We start from the raw sequence: 18,021 nt of genomic DNA, 5'->3' as shown, positions 1-18,021 counted from the left end.
TTTTTGGATTCGGCCTCATAATGACGTACGCGATCCCACAAACGCATCCTTGTGTAAATGCACAACTCACATCTGTAATTTTTGAGAATTGGGCACTATACTGTTAATATCGGTGTGCTCCACTTAGCAGCTCTTTGTGAAGTTAACAAACTAATTCAAATAAACAATACGTTGACACATCAGTAGAGGTGATGAACTGTTAAATTAGCAAAACATTGAGATTTCTCATCCACACAGACCTGGCCTCGGGTTACATGCTGAAGATGTTTAGGTGTGGCCAGTCACGGTTCCTCAGTTTCACTTAATGTCATTGTGTGTCTGCAGGTTTGTACCTTTCATTATCAGGCCAGGAGAGGCAGAGATAGAGAAGAAAGGTGGCAGCGGGGTCCAGGCGGAGGGCCCAGCATGATGCCCTTTGCTTTCATGGCAGCTTAGCCACTCCTTAGGTCTACTAACTATTGATGTCTCTGTGAGAGGGCCATCATATCAGGAGGAAAATGGCCCATTCACAAAAGATATTGTACTCCCAAAACAAATCTCCCTACGAGGCCTCATTGGTTCAATTCACAAAGGTGCGGTGATTTTTTAGTACATTGTGGGTGTGTGAATCAGGTTCATTTGACACATGTGTGAATTACACATCTAAAGAGAGCACAAGGGTGTTGGGAGCAAGCTTTCCTTTTATACATTTTCCCATAAGGGTCAACTAGGTCCCTAATGTCAGGAGGGACAGAGTTCCACACCTCACCAGCATAGAAAGGAACATATCTTCTGCCAACACGAACTATGACAAACATATGCATGATGGGAGGATTGAGGGAGGATTTATGCAATTCACATGCTACTGGGTATTGCTGGAACATTTCACGCTAGTATTAAGGACTAGGTCAGTGCATGGCACAATTAGCAACACTGAGGGGTATTTTACAGGGCACGGTTATCGTGGCATGAAACTCAAGGGAAGTCTTAAGAACAGGGAGGATAGCTCAAGGGCAGCGTTCGTGTCTCGGAAAACAAAACAACACTGAACAGCAAGGGTTCCAAGCCTGGTTCCACACTTAGGGGCTGGACTCCGACATGAAGCACGACATAAAAGCCAATTGTATTAAAGTTTTCAGGGTTCATGCAGTAGTATAAAGATCGGAGCACTAGATCCATTTTACACTCCATGTAAAACTTAAAATGTAATGGTGTGCCTCATGCAATATACACGTCCGTGTCTGCTTGAAATCCAAATGGCACAGAAGCCCTCCCCAGTCCTCACAGTCCTCCTTCCCTACTCTACAGGGACCCCTACATGAGTCACAAGGTTCCCACCCTCTCCACCCACTCCAAGAAAAAAAGTAGAAATATACAAAGTGGTCATCTCACTCCATCCCCACTCCTCTGAGAGTCTTTAACCCCCTCACCAGAAAGGCAGAGTATATCCAGGGCACTTCCTTACCCGATCCTCCCAAAAACAGAACCCCCAAGGCCAGCTCACTCCATCCCCACTCCTCTGAGAGTCTTTAACCCCCTGACCAGAAAGGCCGAGTAGATGCAGGGCACTTCCTTACCCGATCCCCCCAAAAACAGAACCCCCAAGGCCAGCTCACCCCATCCCCACTCCTCTGAGAGTTTCCACCCCCTCACCAGAAAGGCCCAGTAGATCCAGGCCACTTCCTTACCCGATCCCCCAAAAAACAGAACCCCCCAAGGCCAGCTCACCCCATCCCCACTCCTCTGAGAGTCTTTAACCCCCTCACCAGAAAGGCAGAGTAGATCCAGGGCACTTCCTTACCCGATCCTCCCAAAAACAGAACCCCCAAGGCCAGCTCACTCCATCCCCACTCCTCTGAGAGTCTTTAACCCCCTCACCAGAAAGGCTGAGTAGATCCAGGGCACTTCCTTACCCGATCCCCCCAAAAACAGAACCCCCAAGGCCAGCTCACCCCATCCCCACTCCTCTGAGAGTTTCCAACCCCTCACCAGAAATGCCCAGTAGATCCAGGCCACTTCCTTACCCGATCCCCCAAAAAACAGAACCCCCAAGGCCAGCTCACTCCATCCCCACTCCTCTGAGAGTCTTTAACCCACTCACCAGAAAGGAAGAGTAGATCCAGGGCACTTCCTTACCCGATCCTCCCAAAAACAGAACCCCCAAGGCCAGCTCACTCCATCCCCACTCCTCTGAGAGTCTTTAACGCCCTCACCAGAAAGGCAGAGTAGATCCAGGGCACTTCCTTACCCGATCCCCCCAAAAACAGAACCCCCAAGGCCAGCTCACCCCATCCCCACTCCTCTGAGAGTTTCCACCCCCTCACCAGAAAGGCCCAGTAGATCCAGGCCATTTCCTTACCCGATCCCCCAAAAAACAGAACCCCCAAGGCGAGCTCACCCCATCCCCACTCCTCTGAGAGTCTTTAACCCCCTCACCAGAAAGTCAGAGTAGATCCAGCCCACTTCCTTACCCGATCCCCCCAAAAACAGAACCCCCAAGGCCAGCTCACCCCATCCCCACTCCTCTGAGAGTCTACACCCCCTCACCAGAAATGCCCAGTAGATCCAGGGCACTTCCTTAGCCGATCCCCAGACAAACAGAACCTCCAAGGCCAGCTAACCCCATCCCTACTCCTCTGAGGGTCTTTAACCCCGTCACTAGAAAGGCACAGTAGATCCAGGTCACTTCCTTACCTGCTCCCCCAAAAAACAGAACCCCCAATGCAAGCTCACCCCACCCACACCTCCCAGGGTCTATACCATCCGTCTTCCCCAGAAGGTCCCAGTAGCCCCATGGCTCCCTCTGCTCACACCCAACCCCACTCCAATAAAAACATTACAAAACTAACCCAGAACCCTCCAAGGCAAACTCACCACACCCCTCCCATATGGTGGGGTGAGGGTTTGGGAGTTCATGGGGCTACTGAGCATATACCACCCTCTTCCAAGATAAGGCCTAGTAGGTCCAGGTCACCCTCAAACCCCACCTCACACCAATAAAAAAACAGAAACCCCAAGGCCAGCTCAACACACCTTACCCCTCCTAGGAACTATACCACCCCTCCTCCCCAGAAAGGCCCAGACCTCTCTACACCCATCCACATCAAAACAATAATAGAAACCCCAGCGTTTGCTACTTAACCCTCCGTTACATGAGGACCTATAACCCACACCGTTTTAAATCTCCATCATTGCCCTGCAGCCCAGGGGCAGGCACTGTGGGTGTTTTTTCAGTTCTTTTCTGTTCTCCTAGATCAAGTAAGTCTTTGTCTACAATGATTTTGCTTTATGCAACAGGAAACCTTTTTTTAGATACCGGTTTGTGATTTTTGCAAGAGTCATTCAATGGTGAACAGTATACTCACCGTGGGCAGCTGCAGGCCGTTCACTCATGCTATATTGCCTTCCAAGTCACTGGAGTTCGGCAATCAAGAGCAGCCTTCTTCTAGTTGTCTGATCCATAGAACGTTGGGAGAAACCAAAGCAAGACAGACATTAAAACAGGCTGTTACATCTTTATTCTCTACTGATTTATTTTCATACATGGAAAAGGAACCAAATCCCAAAGCTAAAAGATTCAGAAAATGTTCTCCAAATAAGCAAGCTCTATAATTTTACAGTTAAAAAAGTAATGCCAGTGCTTTAAGTTATTTATTTATCTGTATGTGTTTACAGTTCAAAATAACTTTAACAAAATTAAGATTCATATTATATATTAAATACAGGTGAACAATTTCTTTAGTAAAATCAAGTCACAATAAACACAAGCTGACGTTGCATTCAGTTATTAATACTAAACTGAATACTAAAGAGTGAAACCCCTTCCAAAAACAATTAATATCATTCTTATAATACATGTAAACCATTTACGTACTAGAAGTACTCAAATAACATGTTCCAGTATTTAAAATATTTAAAACACTTCAAATGTTTCCCAATCTAATAATTCCTATCTAAACATATTTCATAATTCCACACTTATCAAGTCATGGGGTTCAGAGTTCATTTCCGTACATTCTATATTCAGCTTCCTCGGTCCCTGGACTCTTCAAAGTCCTACCTTTACAGGTTCAAGAGATTTCCAAATCTTTCCCACGGATTTCCAAACCCAGTAACGTGCCATGTGCAATCTATTTGATCTGGAGTTTAGGCAGTGTACCCAAAAGGACTCTGGTTTGATCGCATCGTAATTATACACTCCCTCTCCTAATAAACACATATAAACCGAGACAAGTACCTTACACTCAGCCATGACGTGCTTTGCTGCTTCCAAATGGTTGGATGGCTTACATAACTGACCTATACTCCTCTCTCTCGGAATTCCCAAATGGGAGTCTCTGAGTGTTATAGTGGAAGCTGATTAGTTCTAAGTCCCGGCATATCTTTTAGTACAGCAGGGCTCGGACTTAGGAGAAGGTATGTCTGCATTCTAATGTATCCGTGTGTAACCTGTGCTAGCGTATTGCAATTACGTAAATGGGACAAATGGGTGTGGTATTTAGACCAATCCTTTACTGAATCAAATTTTGTCCAGAATTCTGCCATGATGTCCAGTTAATAGTTAGAAAGAAGTCTAAATTTAGATGTTTAAAACTTTTCCCTCAGCCACCCACTTCCCGTTCGTAATTTTGCCCCAGCTCATTTAATAATCGACATACTGGGGTCATTCTGGACTTCACATATAATGCCCCCCTCTTCTTAAGCATTTGGGTGCTTAATGACACAATCCCTAGCTCGAGTCTTAAATACTTCATAGCAGGTGTGGTTGCAAGATTTAAGGTCTTGCGCCAGAACATACCCTCCAAACGATCCTAACAACCAAGGTAGATAAAGCTTCAAGTCCATATAATATCATGGGACTATAGCACTGCTTATAGAGTGTTAAAATACCCTGGACCGAATAACCTGCTGTCTTAATGGCAAAGTTTCGAAGGAGTTGTGTTAAGTGACGTGCCTTTCTTGTTTTGGTCTCTATTATAATTAAAAATTGATTGCTGTTAGTAATTTCGAGCCCCAGGTAGGTTTAGCTTTCGACATAGTCGAATGTGACTTTAATGTGTTAATGTGACTGGAACACCTACTACTTCCCTAAATACAGAAAACAGTCAACAACTTAAAATGACAATTGAGGTTGTAGTTATGAAACTGGTTGTCATGAAATGTTGTATTGGAAAAATCAAACTGCTGTATAATAAGTTTAATTCAAAAAGATAAACCTTCCATTCTAGTAATAGTTAAAGTAGACAGGAGAACTACAATGCTCAGATTTTACAACTCATTTTTACATTGAAAAGGATCCTTCAGTACTGCATTTAAAACATAGCAGGAACCACTCACAAAGGGAGGGTGTCAGAAAAGGATGGTTATTTGACACTGTAGCAGGTAGTTTACTGCTATTTCTGGCAGATACTATATTCAACGCTCTTGTGTTTCTGGGGAGAAAGCAATCCGCATTTGGGGAGCACTAAGGTCAACCCCTTAGGCAATCATAGTACAATTCATTCAGAACTTAATTTATACGGTGAGAATTCTGATGACATTTTATTTTTTATTCGACACATTACATCGTGTGCAAGGTAAGCGTGTTAAATGAACACAGTAAATTAGGTAACATTGCTTCTGTAGTATATATTCACTCTGATTGCATTTATGGAGTATTCAAGGTATAGGTGGGTTTGTTAAAACGCGGGATTGTGTTTTTTCTTTTTTTAAGTCATTCATTTTAATTGCATATTTACATTGTGCAAGATAAAAATGAAAGCTTTTTGTAAGTAGCATATGCGTTACATTTACATTATTGGTTACATGTGATTTTAACAAATTCAATTACAGAAAACGCTGTAATAACGAAAATGGTATTACGAAAAATATTGAATCTTTTATTTATTTTGTATTTTGGGGTGGTTCCCCGTTTCCCTATGCTTTTAAACCCACCCCAAACCCCTACCCACCCGTTGTAACCCCTTTCCTCACCCCATATACATTTTAAACAAAAAAATCAATATTTTGGTTCGTTATAACATTTTCGTTATTACAACATTCTCTGTAATTTAATTCGTTAAAATCACGGCATACCAGATTATTGTGTGTTACATTCAGTGATCCTTCAGAGTAGTAATAATAAAGGACTAGTAATGTTATGCATGCTGTCTTATTGTTCAGGCCTTGCACATATATGAAAAAAGCTACTCCCTGTGTACAGGACAAAACGAATAGCTAATTCGTGATTCACTATGGTGCAAAGTAGAGAGTGGCCCAACTCTTTCAGTACCCCTTTTCTTTTGTGGATTGAATGAAGCCATGGGGGCAGACAGCAGCATAGGGGTTTATTTTGGGCAGTGGGATACACACTCCATGCCGACCTTCAATACAGCAGAGTGCTAAATGTTTGAATCACTTTAAATATAATGTTTTCTGTCCCCCTGTGTTTTGAGGTTGCCTAGCCAGGATTTTCATGTTTATGCTCTTTAAAACCAGTGGACCCAAAACATGTACCCCAAGTTGGATGTTTTTATTCCTGTGCGTAATGCTGTAGAAGTGTGAATTCCTTCTTTTCCAATGCATGCCCTGTTCTGGACAATTTTACCCGATCCAAGCTGCACTACAGCATGGCCTCCTGCCTCCCAGGCCAGAGAGGGTGGAAGAGAATTTTTTTTAACCATCAGCCATGTTATATAGGGTCTGGCCCACCTCATGATGGTGGATATTCGGCCTCATTTTTTGCAGCATTTCATTATCAGGTAAGTCCCTCGCACCCTGTCCCATGCTTAAACATCCCTCACCCACCCCCACTCCTCTAAAATGAATAAATGTATAATCCTTATCCCGTCCCCCTAAAAACAATTATTCGAAAAAAGTGCAGCAAAATGGCCGATCCACCAAATGCGGTGGTACAGCTGAGACAATTTGGGCAGGTACCGTTATTGATTCTTTCTCAAGTATGAAGAACTCCACATACAGATTGGCTGTGTGTACTTTAAATAAAAACAGAGTGTGCTGACTTGAGCCATGATTTCGATGCTAGTAGCCAATTTCTGACAAGGTGTTTAAACTCGACATGTCAAAGAATTTTAAACCAGTAAGATTACATATATTGGGCTGAGACAGCACTGTGTCCTTGCGCCATTACTTTTTAATCTTTATATATCGGCCATTAAGGAACTCTGGACGTCTGTTAATGTATACCCAATAAGGTTGGCTTTAACTCAATTAAATTGCCCTGCCGTCGCAGACGACCTTCTTTTCGTTGACCGGACCCCTATTGGCCTCCAAAGAAAATGTACATTCTTCTCAAATTCTGCTATTGATCACAATCTTTTGCTTAATGGCGCAAAGTCAAAGATAATAGTCTATTCTAGTAAGAGAAAGCCAAAAACCATGTATTGGTCTGTTGAAGATTCCAGATTAGAAATGGTTTCTTCAATACAGTATTTCTCAAGTATGAAGAACTCCACATACAGATTGGCTGTGTGTACTTTAAATAAAAACAGATCGCAGTTACTGGATAAAGTACACTTTATCCAGTAACTGCGATTAAGGAAAGATTAAAAATAAGGACACAGACACTGCTATCCCAATTTAAAAGAGTGCATGTGAGGATGTGTAAATACTGTCTATTACCTTTTTAACGATTTTATGCAACCAAAATAGCTTCCTCAATAACCTATGCTGGATACCCTTATTATGTTGGCGGATTTGGAATCTAATTTGAACTCAGTCTAAGGTACCATTTGGATAAGAACCCTTGGCTGTCTCTTTCAATACCAAACCCAGTGATCAGACATGAAATGGGTCTTATCTGTTTGGAGGTAATAGTGAACTGGAAGCAATTGTGTATCTATGCAAAATACTTGCTCCTCCTCCCTGTACATGGACTTGAATGAAGCTCTAAGGGCTAAGACAGTTAATTCATTAAACCTTTTGGGTGATATGAGGTCTGCAATATTACTTAGAATTGAGTCAAATGTTCTGGAGTTATTGGCGAATCCTGTTCAGACTAAGAAAAGGCTATATGATACTGACTGGAGGAAAACAATTGATGAACTCGTTCTGCATGCTATGTATAAGGAATATGCTGGTTTTCCCCGGAATAGAAACAATCTATCTGAATACATGTATTAATTTCCTTGCAGCCGAGTACGATCAATCTATATGAGATTCATATCGAACCAATTGCCCATGCTTGAGTGCAATGGCCCCTTAATAGGTCTTGAGAAATCAGCAAGATGTCGATTGCACAAAAAGAGTGATTTTTATAGACGCTTTAAAACATTTGTTATTATATTGTGAGTTAACTGTTAATTTGAGGAATTTCTATTTGTATCATTATTTATATAGTTATCTTGAACACGCTGGAGATTCCTTGTCGAGCAGATTGAAAGAAGGTAATAGCATTGCTCTGTTGCTAGCACTCCATAGAATTTTAATTAAGTTTTTATTATAAGATGAACATACAGATTAATTGATAATGAGTTTTAAATACTATCTGATGTGCAGCTTACAATTTGAAACTTACATTTTACATTGGCAAATCTGATTTGGTGTTGTGATTTGATAGGATTTTAGAATATTTTTATTGATTTACTGTTTTTATATTTATGTTGTCTATTGTTTTGCAAGGACCAGTTTTTAAGATGTGTAAGGTTTTATTCTTAAAACCAATCCTAATAAAAAAGTAAAATAAAAAAACCCAGAAATATAAGGTAATCCCCTGAGGACTCTTCACTGAACTTAACTTTTGCGAAGCTTTTTTATCCTAGGTAACCAAGGGTATACCCGATAAGCTAGTTAGACTAGTCTATTAAATGGAACAATAATCAGAAGGTGATAACACTGAGAAATACACTACACCTCACAATCATTACCATCAGTGAGTAGTGCCCAATCTCCATTGTGTATGATTTTTGCCTTTGGTTGAAACCTCAACAATATTTATAGAGATGCTCAGAATCCTATGTTTGAAGTGAAGTCTAACAGGAGACCTGTGAAGAAAGCCAGATGTTAGGCAGGGAAAGTATATGACGGTGCACATTGTAATTCATGGGCGATACCCCTTAAGAGTTAAACAAACAACTTTTCATTCTGGATGGTGCCCACAATACAAGAATCATTTTTAATGGCTCATTTCGCAAAAAGAGTAAAAGAATAAAAAAAAACACTCCAACTTGCTTTAGGTGGTACGTGAGAGGAAGGGGAGTTTCCAAACCCAAGGAACGTCATCAATGCGTGAGTGTGCAGACAGGAAGCAAGACCCATTATCACACAGAAGAACCAATTAGGGCTACTGGACCTCAACCAAAGCCCAATTTATTAACACGCACAGGTATAGGTCCATAGCACTTGCTTGCATATTCTGAACACTCTGAATGAGGTTATGTATCCCTCCAACCAACACTAACTATCCATACAGGGATTATATTGTCCCTAGGGAGTGCTGAGGCTGTGTCTATTCAGCCAACATCTACAAGCAAAAATGTCCATGAAACCAGCAGTGAACAGATAATAAAAAATCCGGAAGGAGAATCTAGAATGTGAGCACGAGAGGGAGTTAACACACTTTAATGCTCCCCACTGATAATCTATAAAAAAACAATTATTTCACATGGATGTCCAAATGATAACTGGACGTTTCTCTTAATACACGGTCAACCGGTTTCATTGGGCTATCAGTGGCTGTGTCTGATGTAAATCTGCCTTCATCAGGAAAGATCTGGGATTTTACATCCCTTATGCATTCACTGGTAACCTCAGTGTATCCATCCTCTTCATAGGCACATCTGTAAATAGATGGTGCCAAAACCCATACCTTTTTGACATATCATGACACACCTCTTCATCTACACATACTATTAACACTTCCTATTTGATATCCGAAAATGATGTCTTAACTCATTTCTTATGTTTTGTATATTGTTTTGTGTATTGATCACTTGACATCATCACGACTTGGAACATTGCCATACAAGTGTGAAAGTCTTCTTAGTTGACACAGTAATTCATGTAAGGTATCTAGTTTTCTTTATTATTCATTCACCCATAGTGTTTGTTTTTTATTTACACTATCATAAACATGTAAAACATGTACTGCTCCTACACAAGTGTATATTGAATTAATTGAATTCACAAATCTAATTATCCTGTCCATGCTTGTTTCTTAGAGACAAACATTGTTTTTAACACAATACTAGAATTCACTTCATAGTGGCTAATGTATGCACTTTAGTAGCCTAGATGGTTTTTTCCTATGTTTGCCCTTTTCCTTTCTTGGGACCCTCCAACGAGGGGCTAGATAAATGAAACGTTGCACTGGTGCAAGTGCACATTTGCACGGTATTAGTACTAGAGCAAAGGTGGCAAAAACACTGGGGCCATATTAGAACACCTTTGCACCATGGCATGCAACATTTAGCATGGAATTGGCACAATGGCATTTGTTTGAATACTCGGTTAAAATAATGCATTAAACAGTAGACTTTCTGTGAAAAATTGGGTAAAAAGCCAGACAGTTTGCAATATGTTTTGTTGGGGAACACATGAAAAAATCCAATAGATGCAATCACCAACTGTGCACAGGAGCATTTCCCAGCGCATGTTCATGATGCCTTCCCTGACAATATATACCAGTATAAAAACCATTTTCATGTTGGTTGTAACCATATATTTCCATGCTGGCTGCACCTATACATGCCAGTATTCCCATATAAGAACATAATAATGCCAATGGTGACACTATAAGACACCATTTCGAAGCTAGCTCTGCCAACATAGGCCAGTACCTACACATAACAACATACTTGTGTTGGCTTTGCCTTTATAAATGCCATGCCACAGTTAGAAAACGTGTCCAACACGTAACCATGTATGCCTGCTTTATCCTAGATGGCCAGTAAAAATGTCATGCCACAGTAAGAAATGGCTAGACTGGCTGCATCAAAATGCCCATCTAGCCACATAATACTATTTAACATGCTTTCTTTATCCTTGATGACCAGTAAGACAAATGTCATGCCACAGTAAGAAATGGCTAGACTGGCGGCACCATAATGCCAGTCTAGCCAAGCAATAACACTTAACATACCTGATTTTTTAATTTATGCCCAGTAAAAAATGTTAGAGCCACAGTTAGAAATGTCTAGACTGGCTGCACTAAAATGCCAGTCTAGTCACATAATTACAATGAACATACTTGCTTTATCATAAATGCACAGTACACATTCCATGCCCGAGGGAGAAACTGTAACCAGACTGGCTGCAGCAATGCAGTCCTGTCTAGTCATGTAACAACACTTATCAACATCATAAGTGTTGTTACATGACTAGACTGGACTTCATTGCTGCAGCCAGTCTGATTTCGCTTTGTGCCTCTGGCATGGCTTTGTTTTTACTGGGCATCATTGTTAAAGCAAACATTAATATTTGCTTTAACATTGCTGCCCAGTAAAACATGCACATCCTTCTCCCGCATCCCTTGATCATTTGCAGGTGCATGGTTAGGGAGAGCCCCCATTTCAGATACCTATTCACTATGCTGGTGAGTGGGCCTTTTGATTCATTCTCAAATCAAAGACTCACTCACCAGCACGGTAGGCGCCGCTCAGCATTCTGGTGAGTGTGACTGTCAGATAGCCCACATCGTTGTGTGGGCGGGCCGCCATTGCGGCCCTAGGACACGACGTCCCGGATGTGACGTCAGGGGAAGGGGAGGGACGGGTACAGGGTTTGCGGCAGTTGCCGCCAGTCAGTTAATAAAGAAGGTTATGTGCACCTCCGGCTCCTGCGTATCATTTGGCGCGCTGGTTTACGCGCGAGGTAACCCATGAATTGATGAATCAAAACAGAGACCCGCTCACTGCTGGCTCTCTGCTTTGATTAAGTAAATAAAAGAGGCCCGCACACCAGCACGGTGCGCACCGCTGGTCCGAGGGCCTCCCATTTGGGGGCACCTTCTTTCCCTGCAACCCTAATCAGAGCTCTGATTTGGGGTTGCTGGGGGAGGGGATTGCATGTTTTCACACATTCAAACACATACACCTACGCATCCATACACATCATTCCCTTTGTCATTCACACACGCACCCACACAACATACAATCATTCATACACTCATTCCTCATACATGCAGCTACGCATACATTCACATTTGTTTTGTACCTGTCCCTCAGGCACCCTGGTCAAGAATCTGCTCCTCCAGGCCCCGCAACAGTCTGCTATGTGCAACATGAACAGGAACCAGGAAGCAGGGAGTGCCTACTGGTTCCTGCACATGCGTGCTGGGGCAGAGCACGACATGGAGGATGCCTCAACAGCTCTGTAAGTGCGGGGAGGCACAGGAGTGACCCCACACACATTCAGAGCTGCAGTCCCTCAGGCTGCATTCCTAATGGGCCGTGCAAAGCTGGGGAAGCAAAATGCTGCTGCCTTACATGGCCCATTGGACATGCAGGGGTACAAACAAGAGGCGATCTCAGCAGCGCTCTCTCAAATTCCTGTTGAAGCCGGTGGAATGCTCAGTGTATTTACTGGGCTTGCTTGACAGTAGCTTGTCCAAAATGGGTGGTCGACGCCCCCCCCCACCCCTGTCACCCATTATAAATGAACTGCCCCTTCCCAGGCTTCCTCACAGTAATTTGTATTATGTATATGCTCATTTAATTTGTATGATAATCCTGAGTTCAGAATATTGTACTCACAGTTTAGTTAATCAGCGCTTGGGTCTAATTGGAGAAGTCACATAACATCATTAACTCTTCACCAGCGAAGGCACATTATATTGATGTGGGCACCTCAGTGTTCCCTTTCAGTTCTAATATATTGCAGTTTTATCATTAGAGTGAGGCTGCATCTGTATTCGGCTTCCACTTACCGTGCGCAGCCAGTCCTGTCGAATGATTCACTCACTTTCGCAATGCCTGCAACTACAGTGCTACCAGCCTTTCTTCCTTATATTCCATTTGCATGCTTAAAATGGCCGCCTCTGTGGGTCTGTTAAAGTGCTTCAGGCGATTACCATGTTGGAGTGTCATGCCATCTTGTGTACCATTAAATACAGGTGAACAATTTCTTTAGTTAAATCAAGTCACAATAAACACAAGCTGACGTTGCATTCCGTTATTAATACTAAACTGAATACTAAAAAGTGAAACCCCTTCGATAAACAATTAATATTATTGTTATAATACATGTAAACCATTTACGTACTAGAAGTACTCAAATAAAATGTTCCAGTATTTAAAATATTTAAAACACTTCAAATGTTTCCCAATCTAATAATTCCTATCTTAACATATTTCACAATTCCACACTTTTCAAGTCATGGGGTTCAGAGTTAATTTCTGTACATTCTATATACAGCTTCCTTGGTCCTTTGACTCTTCAAAGTACTACTTTTACAGGTTCAAGAGATTTCCAAATCTTTCCCACGGATTTCCAAACCCAGTAACGTGCCATGTGCAATCTATTTGATCCGGAGTTTAGGCAGCATACCCAAAAGGACTCTGGTTTGATCGCATGTAATTATACACTCCCTCTCCTAATAAACACATATGAACCGAGACAACTACCTTACACTCAGCCATGATGTGCTTTGCTGCTTCCAAATGGTTGGATGGCTTACATAACTGACATGTACTCCTCTCTCTCGGAATTCCCAAATGGGAGTCTCTGAGTGTTTTAGTGGAAGCTGATTAGTTCTAAGTCCCGGCATATCTTTTAGTACAGCAGGGCTCGGACTTAGGAGAAGGTATGTCTGCATTCTAATGTACGCGTGTGCAACCTGTGCTAGCGTGTTGCAATTACGTAAATGGGACACATGGGTGTGGTATTTAGACCAATCCTTTACTGAATCAAAGTTTGCCCCGAATTCTGCAGTGGTGTCCAGTTAATAGTTAAAAGAAGTCTAAAATTAGACTTTTAAAACTTTTCCCTCAGCCACCCACTTCCCGTTCGTAATTTTGCCCCAGCTCATTAAATAATGGACATACTGGGGTCATTCTGGACTTCACATATATTGCCCCCCTCTTCTTAAGCATTTGGGTGCTTAATGACACAATCCCTAGCTCGAGTCTTACATACTTCATAGCAGGTGTGGTCGCAAGGTTTAAGGCCTTGCGCCAGAACATACCCTCCAAACTATCCAACCAAGGTAGACAAATCTTCAAGTCCATATAATATCATGGGACTATAGCACTGCTTATGGAGTGTTAAAATACCATGGATCTTATAACTTGCTGTCTTAATGGCAAAGTTTTGAAGGAGTTGTGTTAACTGACGTGCCTTTCTTGTTTTGATCTCTATTATATTTAAAAATTGATTGCTATTAGTAACTTCGAGCCCCAGGTAGGTTTAGTTTACGACATTGTCGAATTTGACTTTAATGTGTTAATGTGACTGGAACACCTACTACTTCCCTAAATACAGAAAACAGTCAACAACTTAAAATGGCAATTGAGGTTGTAGTTATGTAACTGGTTGTCATGAAATGTTGTAATGGAAAAATCAAACTGTTGTATAATAATAGTTTAATTCAAAAAGATAAACTTTCAAATCTAGAAATAGTTAAAGTAGACAGGAGAACAACAGTGCTCAGACTTTACAATTAATTTTTACATTGAAAAGGGTCCTTCGGTACTGCATTTAAAGCATAGCAGGAACCACTCACAAAAGGAGGGTGTCGGAAAAGGATGGTTATTTGACACTGTAGCAGGTAGCTTATTGCTATTTCTGGCAGATACTATATTCAAAGCTCTTGTGTTTCTGAGGAGAAAGCAATCTGCATTTGGGGGACACTAAGGTCAACCCCTTAGGCAATCATAGTACAATTCATTCAGAACTTAATTTATACGGAGAGAATTCTGATTACATTTTTGTTTTGTTTGACACATTACATCGTGTGCAAGGTAAGCGTGTTAAATGAACACAGTAACTTAGGTAACATTGCTTCTGTAGTATACATTCACTCTGATTGCATTTATGGAGTATTCAAGGTATAGGTGGGTTTGTTAAAACGCGGAATTGTGTCTTTTCTTTTTATAAGCCATTCATTTTAGTTGCATATTTACATTGTGCAAGATAAAAATGAAAGCTTTTTGTAAGTAGCATATGCGTTACATTTACATTTTTGGTTACACGTGATTTTAACGAATTCAATTACAGAAAACTGCAATAACAAAAATGTTATAACGAAAAATATCGAATCTTTTTATTTATATTTTATTTTGGGGGGGTCCCCCGTTTCCCTATACTTTCAAACCCACCCAAACCCCTACCCACCCTTTTTAACCTCTTACCCCACCCTATATACATTTTAAACAAAATTTCGATATTTTTTTCGTTATAACATTTTCGTTGCTACAGCATTCTCTGTAATTTAATTTGTTAAAATCACGGCATACCAGATTATTGTGTGTTACATTCAGTGATCCTTCAGAGCAGTAATAATAAAGGACTAGTAATGATATGCATGCTGTCTTATTGTGCAGGCCTTGCACATATTTATAAAAAGCTACTCCCTGCATACAGGACAAAACGAATAGCTAATTCGTGATTCACTATGGGGCAAAGAAGAGAGCGGCCCAACTCTTTCAGTGCCCCTTTTCTTTTGGGAATTGAATGAAGCCATGGGGAAGACAGAAGCATAGGGGTTTATTTTGGGCAGTGGGATACACACTCCATGTCGACCTTCAATACAGCAGAGTGTTAAATGTTTGAATCACTTTAGATGTAAATGTTTTCTGTCCCCCTGTGTTTTGAGGTTGCCTAGCCAGGATTTTCATGTTTATGCTCTTTGAAACCTGTGCACCCAAAACATGTACCCGACATTGGATGTCTTTATTCCTGTGGGTAATGCTGTAGAAGTGTGAATTCCTTCTTTATCAATGTCTGCCCTGTTGTGGACAATTTTACCCGATCCAAGCTGCACTACAGCATGGCCTCCTGCCTCTCAGGCCAGAGAGGGTGGAAGACAAACATCTTTAACCATCAGCCATGTTATATAGGATCTGGCCCACCTCATGATGGTGGTTGTTCGGCCTCATTTTTTGCAGCATTTCATTATCAGGTAAGCCCCGCGCACCCTGCACCATGCTCAAAGATCCCTCAACCACCCCCCCACTCCTCTAAAATTAATAAATATATAATCCTTATCCCGTCCCCTTAAAAACAATTATTCGAAAAAAGTGTAGCAAAATGGCCGATGCACCAAATGCAGTGGTACCGCTGAGACAATTTGGGCGGGTACCGTTATTTATTCTTTCTCAAGTATGAAGAACTCCACATACAGATTGGCTGTGTGTACATTAAATAAAAAACAGAGTGTGCTGACTTCAGCCATGATTTTGATGCTAGTAGCCAATTTCTGACAAGGTGTTTAAACTCGCCATGTGAAAGAATTTTAAACCAGTAAGATTACATATATTGGGCTGAGACAGCACTGTGTCCTTGTGCCATTACTTTTTAATCTTTATATATCGGCCATTGAGGAACTCTGGACGTCTGTTAATGTATACCCAATAAAGTTGGCTTTAACTCAATTAAATTGCCCTGCAGTCGCAGACGACCTACTATTCGTTGACCGGACCCCTATTGGCCTCCAAAGAAAATGTACATTCTTCTCCACTTCTGCTATTGATCATACTCTTTTGGTTAATGGCGTAAAGTCAACGATAATAGTTTATTCTAGTAAGAGAAAGCCAAAAACCATGTATTGGTCTGCTGGAGACTCCAGATTAGAAATGGTTTCTTCCATACGCTATCTGGGGTACACTTTATCCAGTAACTGCGATTAAGGAAACATTTAAAATACAACACAGCCACTGCTGGCCCAATTTAAAAGAGTGCTTGTGAGGATGTGTAAATACTGTCTATTACCTCTTTTACAATTTTATTCAGCCAAAATAGTTTCCTCAGTAACCTATGGTGGATAACCTCATTATTTTGGCAGATTAGGAATCTTATTTGGAGTCAGTCCAAGGTACCATTTGGATAAGAACCCTTGGGTTGTCTCGTTCGATACCAAACCCAGTGATCAGACATGAAATGGGTCTTATCTGTTTGGAAGCTATAGTGAATTGGAAACAATTATGTATCTCCTTTTAACTCCCTGTACATGGACTTGAATGAAGCTCTAAGGGCTAAAACAGTTAATTCTGTAAACGTTTTGGGTGATATGAGGTCTGCAATATTACTTAGAATTGAGTCCAATGTTCTGGAGTTATTGGCGAATCCTGTTAAGACTAAAAAAAGGCTATATGATACTGACTGGAGGAAAACAATTGATCAACTCGTTCTGCATGCTATGTATAAGGAATATGCTGGTTTTCCTAGGCATAGAAACCATCTTTCTAGATAAATTTATTAATTTCCTTGCATCCAAGTACGATCAATCTATATGAGATTCATATTGAACCAATTGCCCAGGCTTGAGTGCAATGGCCCTTGAATAGGTCTTGAGAAATCAGCAAGATGTTGTCGACTGCGCAAAAAGGAGTGATTTTTATAGAAGCTTTAAAACATTTGTTATTATATTGTGAGTTAACTGCTAATTTGAGGAATTTCTATTTGTATCATTGTTTATATAGTTATCTTGAACAAGCTGGTGATTCCTTGTGGAGGAGATTGAAGGAAGGTATTAGCATTGCTTTGTTGCTAGCACTCCATAGATTTTTAATTAAGCTTTTATTATAAGATGAACATACAGATTAATTGATAATGAGTTTTAAATACTATCTGATGTGCATCTTAATATTTGAAACTTACATTTTACATTGGCAAATCTGATATGGTGTTGTGATTTGATAGGATTTTATAATATTTGCATTGATTTACTGTTTTTATATTTATGTTGTCTATTGTTTTGCAAGGACCAATATATAAGATGTGTACGGTTTTATTCTTAAAACCAATCCTAATAAAAAATAAAATAAAAAACCCCCAGAAATATAAGGTAATCCCCTGAGAACTCTTCACTGAACTTACCTTTTGCAAAGCTTTTTTTATCCTAGGTAACCAAGAGTATACCCGATAAGCTGGTTAGACTAGTCTATTAAA

The sequence above is a fragment of the Ambystoma mexicanum genome, chromosome 7p, assembly GCF_040938575.1.
Source record: "Ambystoma mexicanum isolate Mex_15411 chromosome 7p, UKY_AmexF1_1, whole genome shotgun sequence".
In the NCBI taxonomy this organism is placed as follows: domain Eukaryota; kingdom Metazoa; phylum Chordata; class Amphibia; order Caudata; family Ambystomatidae; genus Ambystoma; species Ambystoma mexicanum.
Note: the sequence above shows the minus strand (reverse complement) of the source record.